Here is a 6,000-nt window from a genome sequence, read left to right as displayed (position 1 = left end):
TTTATTTATTTAAGAATCATATTTTAAACTACTTGAAAATTATGTTTTGATTATAAAATGTTCATGTTAAATAAACTTCAGTTTCTAAACTTTCCAAGTCACCTTCCTTGTTGCTTGATCCTAAGCAAACTATTTCATTCCTAAATCTCACTTTCCTAATCAAAATAAAGAAAATAATAAAATATAATTTTATTCTAATCAACATTAGCATATTCCTTTGAAGTACACGTGGACATTCTCCAGGATAGATGATATTTTAGGTCACTAAACAAGTTTTAATAAATGTTAAAGGATTAAAATTGTACAGTGATTTTTTTCTGATCACAATGGAATGAAACTGAAAAACAATAGTAGAAGTGGGAAATCTACAAATATGTGTAAATTAAACAACCCACTTTTTTTTCAGTGACACATTCTTACTTTAATACTTGTTGTCTTTTTCTGCTTTTGAAACGAGCTCTCAATTACAAAATACCAAACTACACTCAAAAGAGGGTGTAGAAAAAGCCGGCCATTGGCACAGCATGGAGAAGCCCACAAGTAAGCACAGATAGCAGCAGCAGGTGGCAAGAGGTGGGAGGTGACTGAAGCAGTGGTTACCAATGTTCAGAGGAAGCTAAAAGTATCCAACAGGTTGTACTCTAATGTTGGCACAGGTTAGACAGGTTAGACTAGTTACTACCTTGCTGGGTTGCCTCAGTATGTTTGGGTTCAGATTCTACACAGCAATACGATTTCTTCCAGTTAAGAATTCTTGGCTTGCACCGATCACAGCATAATTGGAAGGTAGTGGACCAGTTTTGTTAGTTTTTCAAAATGCCATCCCAGACTTGATGAATGTATTGAGAGACTTCAAGAGCTCTGCGCTTCAGTGACAGCATATAATGAGGTTTCCCGGGTGGATACGTAGCTCCGCCAAAATCCAAATGCCATTAGTGAGCTTCAGGGATTTGTACAGCATGTCCTGCCCTTCCACATTCCTCTTGGCAATAGTATAAACATTATTGTTTTGCAACTTGCTGGAAACAGTGTCAGCATTTAAATGACATTACTTAATCTAAAACTGAAGTTCATTTCATTGGGAATATCCTTTCCTGCTGCAAGAAAGACCTGGTGCTCCATTTTGCTATCTTCTAAAAAGCACACTGAGTGGGGTGAGGTGGCTGAAGTAGAAGACATCAATATTGTTTTTCACAGCCACCAGCAGGTTATTCAGAGTTTCCATCTTCATGACTGCGCCCAAGGTGTTGAGAGGCAGGGAGACATCAATATCCTAGTTTGGCATCAGTGGTGTATGGATGGCCATTCTTGTTAAATTAGGTTGCAAAATCTGTCATATGCTGCAGAGCTGTATTGGTGAAGTTCATTTCCATAAAGATGTGCCCTTGGTGGTAAGTCAATGTTCCTGAAATCTCTAAGCCTTTATCCTTTAATTCAGGTAGCCAGAAAAAGACTTAGGAGCCACATACCCACCAGGCGCCATGCCTATCCCTGTGGAGACTTCACACAGGTCATTCAGTCCACTGTTGACCACAGCAGGTAGGTGAAGAAACAAAGGTTGCAGACATCCATGATAGGATGAAGGATTTTCCCACCAGACTGTCTAGTCCTCCTCCCAAGAGATCCACTGCTCCCATCTGCATGGAGGACACCTGTGGCACATTGACTGAGGTCAAGTTTTAAAAGATGCCCCATAAAATCACCTTAAGAAGGGATTACCTGAGGCTGTTTCGGGTTAGTTGCAGTGGTGGTACCAACAGGGCTGTCACCTGAATCAGTGCTCCCATGATGAAATGGCAACTGTTTACAACGGATTCCATGACTTCCTTCCACAAAAATATTTGGAGACTTATGATACACAGAGACCAAAGAACAAATGTGGCACACGAGCTCTCCAGTAGAGTTAGCTTAATAAGGTCTGTCTCCTCAGAGAGCAGTAACTTCTCAGACAAGACTACTTGTTTAGCTGTGACTTGGTCAGTTGAGAGAACACACCAATAAATATAGCCCCTGTCTTGAAGGTCAGGATTATCAGAATTCTGTACAGCACACTCTTAAACAACAAGTGGATCAAAAAAGAAATCATAAGGGAAATTATAAAATATCTTGAAACTGATGAAAATTATAGCATAACAGACCAACAGTATGCAGCAAACACAGTGTTATGAGAAAAATTTATAGCTGTAAATAAATGCTTATATTAAAAAGGAAAAAAAGATATCACATCAATAAGCCTAAAATTATACTTTAGCAAATTAGAAATAGAAAAACAAACTAAACACGAAACTAGGTCTAAAACGGAAATAATAAAAATTAGAGCAAAGTAAGCAAAATCAATAATAGAAAAACAATAGAAATAATAAAGGCAAGAGTTGGTTCTTTGGAGAGTTCAACAAAATCGATAAACTTTTAGCTAGATGGACTAAGTAAAAGAGAAGATCCAAAAAAGTAACATCAGAAATGAGAGAGAGGACATTACTACTATTTCTAAACGTACGAAAATATTACAAGAGAGTACTAAGATAAATTGCACTCCAAAAAATTTAATAGCTTAGATGAAATAGACATGTTCCTGGAAAAACAAAACCTACCAAGACTGAATCATGAAAAAGTAGAATATCTGAATAGACCTATAACAAATAAGGAGATTAAATCAATAATCAACAACCTCACAACAAAGTAAAGCCCAAGACTAGATAGCTTAATGGGTAAATTTTCTCAAACATTTAAAGAATAATTAACACCCATTCTCCTTAAACTCTTCTGAAAATTTAAAGGAGAACACTTTCAAGCCCAGTCTGAGTAAAGTATTAAACTGATACCAAAACCTAACCAAGAAAATACAGAAAAATAAATCTATAGACCAATATCATGATAAATGAATTACTCACCAAAAACATATTATCAAATTGAATTCAATAGCTCATTTAAAATATTATACACCATTACCAGTGGAATTTATTCCTGGAATGTAAGAATGGTTTAATATATAAAAATCAATCAGTGTAATACATTACCAGAGTGAAGGGGAAACTAAACCACAAATTGATACAAAAAAAAATCAACAACATGATAAGATTCAACACTATTCCATGACCAATCAACCAACTATGAATAGAAAGAAATTACTTCAAAATAATAAAGTCCATGTATGAAAAACCCAGCTAACCTCATACACAATGGTGAAAAACTGGAAGCATTACCATTAAGATTAAAAAGAAAACAAGAATGCTCACTTTTTGTCTTTTCTATTCAACAAAGTACTGGAAGTCCTAGCCATGACAATTAGGCAAGAAAAATAAATAAAAGGAATTCAAATTGAAAAGCAATAAGTAAAATTATCTCTGTTCACAAACAGTATAATTTTATAAGAAGAAAACCCTAAATATTTCACAAAAACACTTTTAGAAATAATAAATTCAACAAAGTTGTGGGATACAAATTTAACACAAAAAAAGTTGCATTTTTATACACTAACAATGAACAATATAAAATAAAAACTTTTTCACTTATAATAGTATTGAAAGGAATAAAATAAAATTATTAGGAATAAATTAAACCAAGGTAGTGAAAGACTTGTACACTTAAAGTATAAAACATTGTTGAAAGATATTTTTAAATAAATTAATAAATTAAGGCCTACTGATTTCATAGACTACAAAACATAATATTGTTAAGATGTCACTAGCCCAGAGATATCTACAAATTCAATGCAATCTCTATCAAAATACCAATGATGACTTTTTTCCAGAAATTGAAAAATCTATCCTAAAATTTGCATGTAAACTCAAGGAATTCTGAACAGCCAAAACAATCTTGGAAAAGATGAATTAAGATACTTATCTTCTACATTCTGATTTTAAAACATATTACAAAGCTATGACAATCAAAACAGTGTGGCACTGGCACAAAGAGACATATGATTAATGAAATGGAATAGGGAATCTGGAAATAAACCTTCATATATATTTTCAAATGACCTTCAGCCAGATTTCCCAGACCATTTCAGTAGAAAAAGAAGCCTTTTAAACTAACTTTGTCAGAAAAATTGGAAATCCACATGCAAAAGAATAAAGTTGGAATCTTAACCCATACTACATTAAAAATTAACACAAAATAGATCAAGGACCTAAACATAAGACCCAAAACTATAAAATTCTTAAAAAGAAAACATAGGAAAAAGCTTTATGATGTTTGACTTGGCAATATTTTCTTGGCCATGACAACAAAGGCACAGGCAAAATAAGTAGGCAAATTAGACATCAAAAATATTTTTTTCTTTATGCAAAAAAAGACACCATCAACAGAGTAAAAGAACAGCATGCAGAATTAGAGAAAAAATACTTGCAAATAACGTATCTGATAAAGTATTAATATTCAGAATATATGGAGAATTTCTAAAACTCAACAATAAAAAACACAAACAATCCAATTTTAAAATAGAAAAGTAAATAAATAAATGTTCCTCCAAAGGAGATGTACAAATAGTAAGTACATGCATATATTCTCAACATCATTAATAATTAGGGAAATGCAAGTTAAAACCACAATGAGATACCATTTCTCACCCATTACAGTGGCTATTATGAAAGAAACAGGAAATAACAAGCATTGATAAAGATGTGTAGACACTGGAACCCTTGTGTTTTGTTGGTAGGAATGTAAAATGGTATAGCCACTGTAGGCAACAGTATAGCATTTCCTCAAAAAGTTAAACATAGAATCATCCTGTTATCTACCAATTCCACTTTGATTACATACCTGCAACAATTGAAAGCAGGTACATGAAGTGATATCTATACAACTATTTTTATAGCAGCATTATTTGCAATAGGCAAAAGGTAGAAGTCAATGGATAAACAAAATATAATTATATACATACAACAAAATACTATTCAGCCTTAACAAAAAAATGATATTCTAGTACATGTTAAAACATGAATGGATCTTAAGGACATTATGCTGAGTGAAATAAGCCATTGACAAAAGGACAAATACGAGGATTACACTTAGGTATCTAGAGAAGTCACATTCATTGAGGTAGAAAGTAAAATGCTTGTTTCTCAGGGCTTCTGGGAGGGGGAAATAGGAAGTTATTATTTAGTGGACACAGTGTTTCAGTTTCACAAAATAAATAAAAATTCTGTGGATGCATGGTGGTGATGGTAGCACAACAATACTAACTCACTTAATTCCACTTAACTGTATACTTTAAAAGGGCTAACATGGTAAGTTTCATGTTATGTATATTTTACCATAAATTAAAAATAAATATTGAAGAAAATAAAACTATAAAAGATGGATAGAATAAATATATCTGTGTTCCTCCTACAATATCATCCTTAATCCAGCCTTTAAGGAATATAGTGCTAGTGAGAACTCTACAAACTGAATACATGGCTCTAGAAAGACTCCCACAGAAGCAAATTAACAAATTTGCCCTTGTGAGTCCTTCAGTTACTAAATCTTCTTGAAGTATTCCTTTTTGTTTAGTGGGAGTATAATTTTTTTTCTATAAGCATGAACATATGTTCTTCACTCTACCTTCACCCTAGCATTTCCTATCATAGAAATTCAGAAACATAACATCCATGCTATTCTTGTGCTGAAGATCCAATATTTGCAATAGGCAGCCCTGTACATATGATCTTTGTCCTTACAGTGTCTGCAGACTCAATTTCCTGAAATTCTCTCTGCATTGCTTCAAGTGGCAAAAGCATTTTCTATGTCGCTATGAACTGAATTTTTTCCCTCAAAAATTCAAATTTTGAGGCTATAACATCAAATAGTAATATAATATAATAAATAAATAAATAGTATAATAAATAGTATAGAATGAAATAGTAAAAATAGTATTTGAAGATAGGGCCTATAAAGACATGATAAAGGTTAAATGAGGTAATAAATTGTAGCTCTAATCCAATAGGGCTGGTGCCCTTTATAAGAAGAGACACCACAGCAGTCTCTTTTCCAGCACACAAACAAGAGGTCATGTGAGCA

At 33.2% G+C, this 6,000-nt stretch overlaps 1 pseudogene; it reads right to left on the bottom strand.

Moving 5' to 3' along the window:
* Window positions 1-803: 803 nt before the first annotated feature.
* Window positions 804-6,000, bottom strand: part of LOC112629295 — a 40,566-nt pseudogene continuing 35,369 nt past the window's right edge.

This window comes from Theropithecus gelada, chromosome 1 (genome assembly GCF_003255815.1).
Source record: "Theropithecus gelada isolate Dixy chromosome 1, Tgel_1.0, whole genome shotgun sequence".
NCBI classification, from domain to species: Eukaryota; Metazoa; Chordata; class Mammalia; order Primates; family Cercopithecidae; genus Theropithecus; species Theropithecus gelada.
The sequence above is the reverse complement of the archived record's forward strand: the minus strand, read 5'-3'. Positions and strand labels throughout refer to the sequence as shown.